This window comes from Pollachius pollachius, assembly GCF_949987615.1.
Source record: "Pollachius pollachius genome assembly, chromosome: 11".
Classification (NCBI taxonomy): Eukaryota; Metazoa; Chordata; class Actinopteri; order Gadiformes; family Gadidae; genus Pollachius; species Pollachius pollachius.
Window position 1 is genome coordinate 747,501 of NC_136944.1, and position 12,538 is coordinate 760,038.

General features: G+C 47.0%; 1 protein-coding gene across 2 annotated transcripts in view; it reads right to left on the reverse strand.

Moving 5' to 3' along the window:
• Nucleotides 1–12,538, reverse strand: part of LOC307082435 (NACHT, LRR and PYD domains-containing protein 3-like) — a 262,495-nt gene that overhangs the window by 172,851 nt on the left and 77,106 nt on the right. The gene's annotated exons all lie outside the window — the stretch shown is intronic.

The following is a 12,538-nucleotide window of genomic DNA, read 5'->3' on the forward strand; positions in this document are numbered from 1 at the left end:
TAATCCACCACAATCCCAGATTTCCTTCACACATTATCAGTGATCTAAATTCAACATACAAGTCAACGCAGTTGTGCTTTGCTACACAATTCTACTCACATCAGGTCCAGATGAGATGCTCCTCTTTACTTCAAAAAGTCTGTAACCTGTGAAACAAATAAGTCACAACAGAGCTCAACAGAACATTACACACATGTTCCGGTTTCTGGGAACACAACAACATATCGCGTTTGGGAGATGCTCCAGTGCCAAACAGTGGAGGACACCAACGTACTGTCAGGTTCCCTCTGAGGTGAAACACACCAGATGCAACCAAATAACGAATTAAGAAAATCACTTGCCGCGCGAGCTGCGGCAGGTGAGCTAATTAGTAAAACTCAACAAAGGCTTGTGCCCTCTGGTTGCATCGGTAACAATGAGTCTATTTCAGCTCTTTATTTGATCAGAAATGACCTCCCTCATTTTAATTAAAGGGATGAGTCTGATATGTCTGATTTAGATTCATACTTCAAAACAAAGAAAGTCTTCATTCAATTCACCTTACTGTATGCGTGAGTGTGTGTGTGTGTGTGTGTGTGTGTGTGTGTGTGTGTGTGTGTGTGTGTGTGTGTGTTACTACTGTTTGATGTCAAGTTGGTGAAAAGGAAGTCACGTGTGATCTTGCGTCCCTGTGTGTGTAGTGAGCGGATGTGGACAGCAGAGGGCGATGTTTCCACACGAGAACATCTGCTCTCTGCAAGCTCTGCGAGATACCGTTTCCATAGCAACCATAACTTGGCAGCATCCTGAGCGGCCCTTTGAGGAGTGAGAAGGAAGCTTTCATCAAAGAGACCAGAGAGACTCATTCACTGGTTAAACTGGAGTCATCGCCAACCACCACACATGTCACATGGGGCTCCAGGTGGGAGGTCAGAGGTCAGAACATGTCCTTCCTGTTTCTGTGGATCAGCTCTGAGACGTCCTCCTTACACACCTTCACAATGCCGTCCGCCTTCATGTTGTACACTACATACACACACACACACACACACACACACACACACACACACACACACACACACACACACACACACACACACACACAGACACACACACACACCATACAGACACACACCATACAGACATACACCAATACACCATATAGATTCACACCATATGCACATGCACACACACCACAGATACACACATATAGATTCACACACAATATCTATACACACAACATATAGATACAAACCATATGCACACACACACGATAGATACAAACCATATATATACACGCAAAGACAATAGGTAGACACCATATAGATACACACACACCATGAAAACACACCAAATAGATACACACCATAAAGATAAACACACTAAACAGCCACACACAAAAGATTAACTTAATATAGATAAAAACTATATAGATACACACACGCACGCACGCACGCATGCACGCACGCACGCACGCACGCACGCACGCACGCACGCACGCACGCACGCACGCACGCACAGACAGACAGACAGACAGACAGACAGACAGACAGACAGACAGACAGACAGACAGACAGACACAAACAATAGATACACTCCATACAGTTCTGGTCACTAAACACTACTCCTCCTTCTCTCCTCTCCTTTTCCCCTCTAATCCTTTTCTCTCCGTCTCTCTGTCTCTCATATCGTTCTGTATTTTTATTGCCTCTACTCAAGGGGGTAGATTTGGGTGGGGATTTCTAGGTTTCATAAACATCCGGGGCTTAGCCCAGAAGGAAAAATAAAATGCCTGCACATAGCGCGCGCCAAATTTATTTGTATGCTTTATTGTTTAATTTGTTTCGTAATGCTTTACGTAAATAAACAAAATATGTGGTTTATGATATCTTTAAATAGCTACCTGACTGCTGTGCTGCTTATCCCCAAACATCTAAAGTTCCATTCAAGTTATTTCAGAGTAAAATGAATACAAGTGACAGACCTTACACACACACACACACACACACACACACACACACACACACACACACACAGATCTGACTGCGGATAGGATAGGTTAATTTACTTGAGGTGGTAAACTGTCAAGGGTAGATGTGTTGGAGCGACTTGAACTAGATGAAAAAACACTCAGGAGCAGACGAGGAGGGATGGATAGGATGGGATCTTTTATTTATCCCAATTTAAGGCCCTTAGGGTGATAAAAAAATAGAACAAAAATTAACAAAACAAAAACATAAAAAAAATCTATATATATACATAAGTTTGACTCAGCATATCAAATAGGCTTGAGAGTCACCGAAAAAAAAACATGTCAAAACTTCAAGAAAACCGGACCTTTAAACAAGTCCAATACAGGAGAGCAATATTCAGGCATAAGTCCTCTCTCCATCAGCTCCCCGAACCACTGTTGAACGTCGGCCTAAGTAGGCCTAACCCCCACTGCTAATTGGTGCATACCAATTTTCCCGTTGCGTCAGGGGTGTTTACCAGAGCAGTTACACAACAGCTTTAAAACAGCTTCCGTTCTATCCTCAACTAGCGAGAAACAATTAACCTTATAAACTGTGCACCATTGCTATATTTTGGCATAGCCAAAATGTAAAAAGACAGCAATAAAATAAAAATAATAACTCGGGGTCACTTCCGGTTTACCCAGAAGATTTGACGTAGATATAAACCCTGGTGACGCGGTGCTCCAACCCTCATATAAACATAAGACGAGTGGTTATTACGACAAAACAGGTGACGTTAATGGTAAATGGAAACAAGCAGAAAGAAACAGAAAGTTGTAATGATGGTACTTGCAAGATTGTATTAAACTGTCGTAGTGCGTATGATAAATGACATGGTGGATGAATGATTTTAAAACAGTATGAAGGTAACGGAATACATAAACAAGCAAGACAAACCCACAGGCAATATTCACACCCAGTCTCCTGTGTGTAGCGTATCGCTACCGTGATGGTAGCTATGCGCCCCGTCACATAAACAGGATATGTTTTTAAACTGTTTATTTTCTTGCCAGAAGGACTATCTAGACTAGGCTACTTATAAATATTTATAAATATATATATTTATTTATTTATTTTGAGCCAAAAATTATATTCGGGGCTATTAAATAATATCTGAATAAAACAGCATAGTGACGCCACTGGTCAATGCATTGTGTGTGTGTGTGTGTGTGTGTGTGTGTGTGTGTGTGTATGTGTGTGTGTGTGTACCAGTGACCACTATAAGCGGGTGGGTAACTTGGAGGCAGGCTGTCCTGCCGACCCAATTAGATGCAATGCATGGTAATGGTATATTCTATAGTATTAATTAATTGGCTGAATTTGATTTGACATTTTCCTGGACAGCGAATGAACAGGTCCGTCCGTTAGTGGGTCTGGACTTCCACCAAAATAAAAAACATTTTCTTCCATTGTGATTGGGTGGGCAGGGCGCACATTTGGGTGGGCTGAGGCCACCCTTGCCCCTGGCTACCGCCGGCCCTGCTATAGACCTGACTCCAGCCCCTATGGCCCCCCGGTGGGGGGCCCGGAGCCTCGCCGACCCAGCCACTACACCATGGGGACCAGGACTCCGGAGCTGGCCCTCCCGCTGGGCCTGGACGTGAGTCTCTTCTGACGAGGTCGCTGCTTTTACCGCGTTCTCCGAGTCTTCTTCATCCGTCATGTGCTGCGCGCGGAACGCATCCATCGGCCCAGGTGCGTTTTGAGGCGTTTTACGCGCCTTGTTTTCACGGGTCCGTGCCCTTACGTCATCTAGCTCCAGTCAGACTTTTCTTTCACTTTCTCCCAACTCCAGTTTAGAATCAGTAGGGAACGTGTCGCACGCGAGTTGATGAATGCGTTAAGAGTGTCCACTAGACCGCTAGAGATCCACTAGATTACACCCACTGCTGGTCCTCCACCAACACCAACCACCATAGTGGACCTCAGTCCTAACCAACCCATTTATACAACAGCAATTACTAGTAACTCACCCATATCAGGATGTCCACCCTCGACCACGCCCCCCCTTTGGTCACTGGGCCTAATGGCCTCTCACTGGGACAGCGCCAGCCCCCCGTCGTCCACCAGAGGGCGCCTGTACCTTTGGTTTCTCCACCACTCTCCCGACTAGCAGAACCTGCTCCTGAAAACAACAAGCAGATTGATATAAGCACTGATTTAAATAATGAACAACCAAAACTGTTCACCTTTACTGCCCAAATTCATTCTCATCCTCACCCACCCCCTCCAATCACTGTTTTAGATGCAAAAAAGGTTTCCCCTTATCGTCTTTATTTTATTTACATTTGCATAAAATATCACATGTATTTCTTTTGATTATAGTTTTTTTGTTTTAAGGTTGCAAAAGTTACAGGTCCATCTTTAGTTGCTTATGCCCGTGTCTATCTTCCCTTGCACCACCAGATGGCGTCAAGGGACTGATCCTCTATCAATTTACATTTACATTTAGGGCATTTAGCAGACGCTTTTATCCAAAGCGACTTACAATAAGTGCATTTGTTACAATAAGTACATTTGTCATAAGAAGTGAAACAATATATCGCTGTCGGTACAGTAAAGATGTTCATAGAACCAAGTGCAAGTATTGCAATCGCTAGGCTAACCCATTCCCCGTGTAAAGGACCGCAGAGTCGCTCACCAGCTTCCGCAAAAGACTCAAAACTCACCTGTTCAGAGTTCATCTCGACTCTGCATAGAAACCAATGCACAGCCACCATTGAATTTTGTACGTCCTGGCACTTGTACATTGCACTTATTCAAGGTACTTAATTGTGTAGCATCTACAGTAGTTGCTATTGCTGCTTTACACGGGGAATTGGTTAGCCTAGCGATTGTTATACTTGCACTTGGTTCTATTAGTAATTATATTTATATGTAATATAATATATTTATATGTAATATTCTATTAATTAATACATACACCTCCACACACACATTAACACACACCGGCTCAGCCACAATATATTAATTAATATATACACCTCCACACACACATTAACACACATCGGCTCAGCCACAATATATTAATTAATACATACACCTCCACACACACACATTAACACACATCGGCTCAGCCACAACATATTAATTAATATATACACCTCAACACACACTCATTAACACACATCGGCTCAGCCACATAGTTACCCTGGTCTCCCCATCAATAGAATTAGATCTCAGTCCACCCCCCACTCACTCTGTTCCTCCCCCTCCTGTAGATTCCACCAAGCAGCGGCCCCCACCACAGACCCGGACTGGTACAGGTACAGCGGAGAGACTCAACGAGGTGGCTGAACAGAACACCATGATGATGGGTCAAATCAAAGGGAAATGTCCCACAAAGCAATCCCAATCTGAAGCCACCTCTAATAACACCAAGTCTCCTCCGCTGTCCGTCCAGTCCACCAGCACACCCTCACAGCGCACTGTGCAGCTTAGACTGCACCACGCCCTTAATTCGGCCACGTTAAGTCCCCTCACCATCACTCCCGAGCGCCGACGGCCGAGTGTAACCATCGACCCGAAGGCTAGACCGAACAAGACAATATTCAAAATGACCAGGCACGATCCTACAGGGCATAAAGTTAGGGATTGGACTCTTTGATCCATTAAGCCCGTTGTGATCATCGGTGACTCAAACATGAGTCGGATGCCTCCCCACACACACACAGACGTCCACATTGACAGTTATCATGGAGTCAAATACCAACACATCACACAGATCTTAGATGAAAATCCTCCCAATTCACACACCAAGATTGTGGTGGTCGCTCTGGGCATCAACCATAGGGACAACCTGTTGGAGTTGTCGACGGACAAACCTGCAGGCCACCCTCTATGTCCCCATCATTCATTTCTCACATCATTTAGCTGCACCACATCAGACCCTATTAACACGACTTAATGCATTCATCACTACATAATACAACTCACCTTTTGAAATACACCACTCTGAATTCCACACAACTCACGACCACATACATTGGACAGCGGACACTGCATCACACATACTACAACATCGCTTGACTCAGTTAAATTTCGGGCGGGGGCTACGTCCCAACAGGGACCCCCCCGTCCACAGGATTCTAACATTCTGAACCTATCCACCGTCTTCCATCTGTCAGAAACTGAGACTCAGCTGCTGCAGAGGGGCCTTAGTTTCATCCCCACCCCCCGTCCACCATTACAACCGGTCACTTAAATGATTAGAACCCTTCCATGGCCGTCCCGGTGGGCCCATTCCACCGTTTCAGGGGCCGTCCAGCTGGGAACCACCGCCGGGCGCCTTGTCGGAGAACCTCACCACACTCATCCGTACCAATAAACACACAGCCATACATAACCACTCAACAACACTTTAGAAACACCCAACACTACTGAACAAGAATATAGGGCACTGGACACCTGCCTAATTACAAACACATAGTCAAACCTACCATAGTTAAACCTGCAGACAAAGGGTCCAAAATAGTCATCTTAGATACAAAACAATACCTCTTAGAAGCGCACACACAGTTAGGGAATCCATTACATTACAGACCCATACAGGATTCACTCCAATTGGCCACACAACATCAAACTCGCAATATATTTACTGACCTCCATCAACGCAATACATCACACGTAGACAGAAAATATACTTAGACGGTCCAGACACGCGAACGCCTGTTTTATCCTCTGCCAAAGACCCACAAGGCGCCCGAGTCCTGGACGGTCCCTTTCTTAGTGCCGCCGGGGCGACCAATCATCTCCCACTGTGGGAGCGAGTCCTCTGCAGCAGCTGAGTTTATAGAGTACCACCTCAAGCCCATCTCCCGGAAACACCCCAGCTATCAAAGATACCTACCACCTCATCCAAACACTGAATAACACACCGGTTTACACACAAGCCTTTTTATTTACAGTTGATCTAGATTCATTCTACACCAACATGGACATGGATTCTGGCCTGGGGGCTGTCCCCCACAGCGCCCCCAGTCACCTGTTGGAGTCACTGACCCCTCGTCACCCACTCCGTCTCACCTTAACCCCTCGTCACCCACTCCGTCTCACCTTAACCCCTGGTCACCCACTCCGTCTCACCTTAACCCCTCGTCACCCACTCCGTCTCACCTTAACCCCTCGTCACCCACTCCGTCTCACCTTAACCCCTCGTCACCCACTCCGTCTCACCTTAACCCCTGGTCACCCACTCCGTCTCACCTTAACCCCTCGTCACCCACTCCGTCTCACCTTAACCCCTCGTCACCCACTCCGTCTCACCTTAACCCCTCGTCACCCACTCCGTCTCACCTTAACCCCTCGTCACCCACTCCGTCTCACCTTAACCCCTGGTCACCCACTCCGTCTCACCTTAACCCCTCGTCACCCACTCCGTCTCACCTTTACCCCTCGTCACCCACTCCGTCTCACCTGAACCCGCCTGGGGCCTCCACTGCGGACCCCCACCACCTCCCTTACCCTAACCAGCTTCCCTCCTCTACGTCTCACCTTAACCGGGTCCGCCCCCGTCCACAGGCCGGCTGAGGGGGGCCCCCACTAGGAGGGCCTGGATCCCTGAGTCAGGTGGTCTTCCCCAACAGGTTCCCTGAGGGGACCCCTGACATCAGGAGCGGAGACGATCAGGGGGGGCAGCCACACACACACATCATACCCCTCATCAGCACATTGACACCAAACATTACACACACTCCAAACTGAAACACGCATTCACACGCGCACAACACAACAACCCCACACTCCAAAACCATAAAATAATATTGGCCTACTTAAAAAAACGGAACATACAAGATGTCCTGGTGCGAGCCCCCTCTGAACACCGAGGCCACTTTCAGCAGCTGGCGGTCTTCAGGAACCAGCACGCCTCCACCTCCAGCCCTATTACACAAAAACTCACCATGCAGGACAAAAACATCATCTACGCCATCACATGCTCCGAATGCCACATCATTTATGTCGGCGAAACAAAGCCCAGGATACTCACCAGACTTAAACAGCACTTATATACTACACACATAGGCACACTCAACACTCAAACGGTCCAACACTTCCAAACACACCCCATCACCTCACTATTCATCACCGGGCTGGAGATGAAGGCGTGCTGGTGGGACAGACAGAGGAAGGCGGCGGAGCATAGGTGGATAGCCAAGCTTAGGACCCTTCCCCCCTTGGGCCTGAACATCAGGGAGTAGGGGCCGCGCTGGGACGCTGCTGGGGGCGCTGGGGGGTCCTGGGACTCCTCCTTGGGGGTTCCCTGCATGGCGTCGGGTCCACTGTGTGTTTTAATATGTTGCATGTTTTTATCTTTACTGTGTGCTTCCTCTGCATCATTATTTTACTGAGGCCTTCCACCTCTTTCACTCCCCCATTTATTACAATGGAGGCTTCTTTTATGTGAAAGGATGGTATGAATGTGTGAATGGTTTTTGAATGTGTGAATGACCACTTATTTTTCCCTGTTTGTTTTTAATACTTCTTGCATGCTTTTATCATGTTTTTATAGATGTGTATATTTGTAAATTGTTACATTAAAGGGGTTCCTGTATTTTTCACCCATGAATTCCTCAGATTGCAGTGTGCTCATTTTTATTCCTATATTTTGTATTCATGTGCAAGATTTACTATTTATGAGAGGATGTGTATGGATGGGTCTGGATAAATGTGTTTGTGTGTGTCTCTCTCTATACATCTCTACACATATACATGTTTATATGTGTATATATACATATATATATATATATATATATATATACATATATATATATATATATATATATATATATATATATATTTATTTATATGCATGTGTGTGCGGTCTTCAGATCCTGCCAGTGTGTGTGTGTGTGTGTGTGTGTGTGTGTGTGTGTGTGTGTGTGTGTGTGTGTGTAGTGTACCACATGAAGGCGGACGACTGTGTGACGGTGTGTAAGGAGGACGTCTCAGAGCTGATCCACAGATACAGGAAGGACATGTTCTGACCTCTGACCTCCCACCTAGAGCCCCATGTGACCCGGCCAGAGGACGGGCTCTGACCTCTGACCTCCCACCTGGAGCCCCATGTGACCCGGCCAGAGGACGGGCTCTGACTTCTGACCTCCCACCCGGAGCCCCATGTGACCCGGCCAGAGGACGGGCTCTGACCTCTGACCTCCCACCTGGAGCCCCATGTGACCCGGCCAGAGGACGGGCTCTGACCTCTGACCTCCCACCTGGAGCCCCATGTGACCCGGCCAGAGGACGGGCTCTGACCTCTGACCTCCCACCTGGAGCTCCATGTGACCCGGCCAGAGGACGGGCTCTGACCTCTGACCTCCCACCCGGAGCCCCATGTGACCCGGCCAGAGGACGGGCTCCTGATCAACTCTCATCATCACATCACTCATGATCACCGAGCGTCGTGTCCAGGAATGTTTTAATAAAGCGCTGAGAGCAGAACGCTGGGACTCCTGTGAGCTCATTACACCAAACATACCCAACGCCTTTAGTTTCAAGACGTTTTCATCTACAAGCTTCAGTTAAAACCCCTAAACAGCGTCGCTCTGGTATATTGGAACTCCCTTGAAAAGGTGATGAGTGATTAGTGACTTTTCCTTTGTTTTTCCTGACCTTCCAAGCCCTCTAAGACAGACTTCCAGTGGTGGCGTCAGATAAAACACAAAGTCTTGGATAAAGTGAAGAGAAGATTCAGTTAATCCTGTAAAATGTGCATCTGAAAAGTTTATACACACAATTTCAATGTGTTTCAATCACACATTATAGCTAAGCTTGTGTTGTTACTGTAGGATCAATAGGTTGATTAGTGAAGCTCCAGATTGATGCTCCGTTTTCCCCTCGATGCATACCTCACCCAATATCCACAAAAATTAAGTTTAAAAGGTTTACTTGTCAGACGCAAACTACAAAAATCCTTTTCCACAAGATGAGGTTTTGATTAGTGGTGAGAGATAGAAAGAGAGGTCAAAAAACTATGTGGCTCCACATTGTTATCCTGACTGTCTGTCACCGGTAGGTAACACCAATAAGTTCCTCTCACACTTCAAAATAAAGTAACTAAATGTGAGCATACAACAAAAATATTGCAAGTGAATTTCAAAATAAAATTCTATGTATTCAGAAATAACACAATTGACTATTATATTATTTCACTTCTGAAAAATCCATAAAATATGGATTTTATGGATTATGGATTCATGGAACCCCTAAACAGCATCGCTCTGGTACATTAGAACTCCACTGAAAAGGAAGTTCATAAAATATGAACTTAAATAAAGTAAACAGGCATTTAGGCTCCTACATTAAGCATGAATGCTACGTTCAGGTATCCAAATGATCTAGTGGTATTCAGGTTGGCTACAGGCTACGTGATAACTAAACCAACATCTAGACATTGGTAATTCATGAATAGTAGTGATTGGTAATAAATACATTGTGGTACATCGTAGTACTCGGTGTCCGTGACAACCTGACGCAGCGCGCACTGTGAAGAAAACACCAGCCTGCGTGGGGGGGGGGCTCCTGGGTCTTCACCACCCACCGGGTCCTGACCCCCGTCCCGGGGAAGTACGAGTTGCTAGGCAACGGCGCCCTGGTGGGGCACCGGGTCCAGCGGTCCGAGGGCGGGACCTACACCTGCTGGGTGGGGGAGGGGCGTTGCCAAGGGCGACCACGGCGCTGGAAGTGCTGCTGACTCCGCCCTCCAACGGACGCCGCTGAGAAGAGAGAGACCCCCCCACCCGTCTACAGGGCTAGACACACACACACACATGAACTTACATAGACACACACACACACACATGAACTCACATAGACACACACACACACATGAACTTACATAGACACACACACACATGAACTTACATAGACACACACACACACATGAACTACATAGACACACACACACACACACACATGAACTCACATAGACACACACACACACATGAACTTACATAGACACACACACACATGAACTTACATAGACACACACACACACATGAACTACATAGACACACACACACATGAACTCACAGACACACACACATGAACTCACATAGACACACACACACACACACACACACATGAACTCACATAGACACACACACACACACACACATGAACTTACATAGACACACACACACACATGAACTCACATAGACACACACACACACACACACACACATGAACTTACATAGACACACACACACACCCACACACACACACATGAACTTACATAGACACACACACACACACACACACATGAACTTACATAGACACACACACACACCCACACACACACACATGAACTTACATAGACACACACACACACACACATGAACTCAAAGACACACACACACAAACACACACACACACACATGAACTTACATAAACACACACACACACACCCACACACATGAACTTACATAGACACACACGCACACACACACAAACTCACATAGACACACACACACACACACAAACTCACATAGACACACACACACACGAACTCACATAGACACACACACACACACATGAACTTACATAGACACACACACACACACATGAACTTACATAGACACACACACACCCACACACATGAACTTACATAGACACACACACACACACACATGAACTTACATAGACACACACACACATGAACTTACATAGACACACACACACACACACTGAACACACGCACACGCACACCGAAACGGAGGGAGACGGGGGGAGGGAGACGGGGGGAGAGGGAGAGGGGGGGAGAAGGAGAGGGGGGGGGAGACGGGGGGCAGGGAGACGGGGGGGGAGGGAGAGGGGGGGAGAGGGAGACGGGGGGGGGAGGGAGACGGGGGGGGAGGGAGACGGGGGGAGAGGGAGAGGGGGGGAGAGGGAGAGGGGGGGGAGACGGGGGGGAGGGAGACGGGGGGGAGGGAGAGGGGGGGAGAGGGAGACGGGGGGGGGAGGGAGACGGGGGAGAGAGGGAGACGGGGGGGAGGGAGACGGGGGAGAGGGAGAGGGGGGGGGGGAGACGGGGGGGAGGGAGGGGGGGGGGAGAGGGAGACGGGGAGAGAAAGAGAGACAGAGTGTGTCCGTCCGTCTGTCTGTGGTTTCTTTCCACAACCGACACAGAGACACTGAGAACCCCCCCAACCAAAACCCAGGTAGGAAAAACATTTGTGGTTTTATTTAGAATTTCTGATTAATATTAGGGCTGTCAAGCGATTAAAAAACATAATCTAATTAATTACAGGCTCTGTGATTCATTAATCTAAATTAATCTCATGCTTACATTTTTCCGAGAAGGTATTTCAAAATTAATTTAATTCAAGTAAATTATGGCAGATGAATGTCTTTCATTAACATACGGTGCATGTTAAGATCAAATGAATAACATTTCCATCTCACTCAGGATTCAATGCATCTCAGTCGAGTGTGGCTTGACGAGGCTGGCTGCTAGCGCCAGCTTCTGGGGCGGTGGCAGCTCGTACCTGCCAGCTTGCTACCAAACGTTTTGCGTTGAGGTGATATTTAAGGGTTGAAGAACTCCG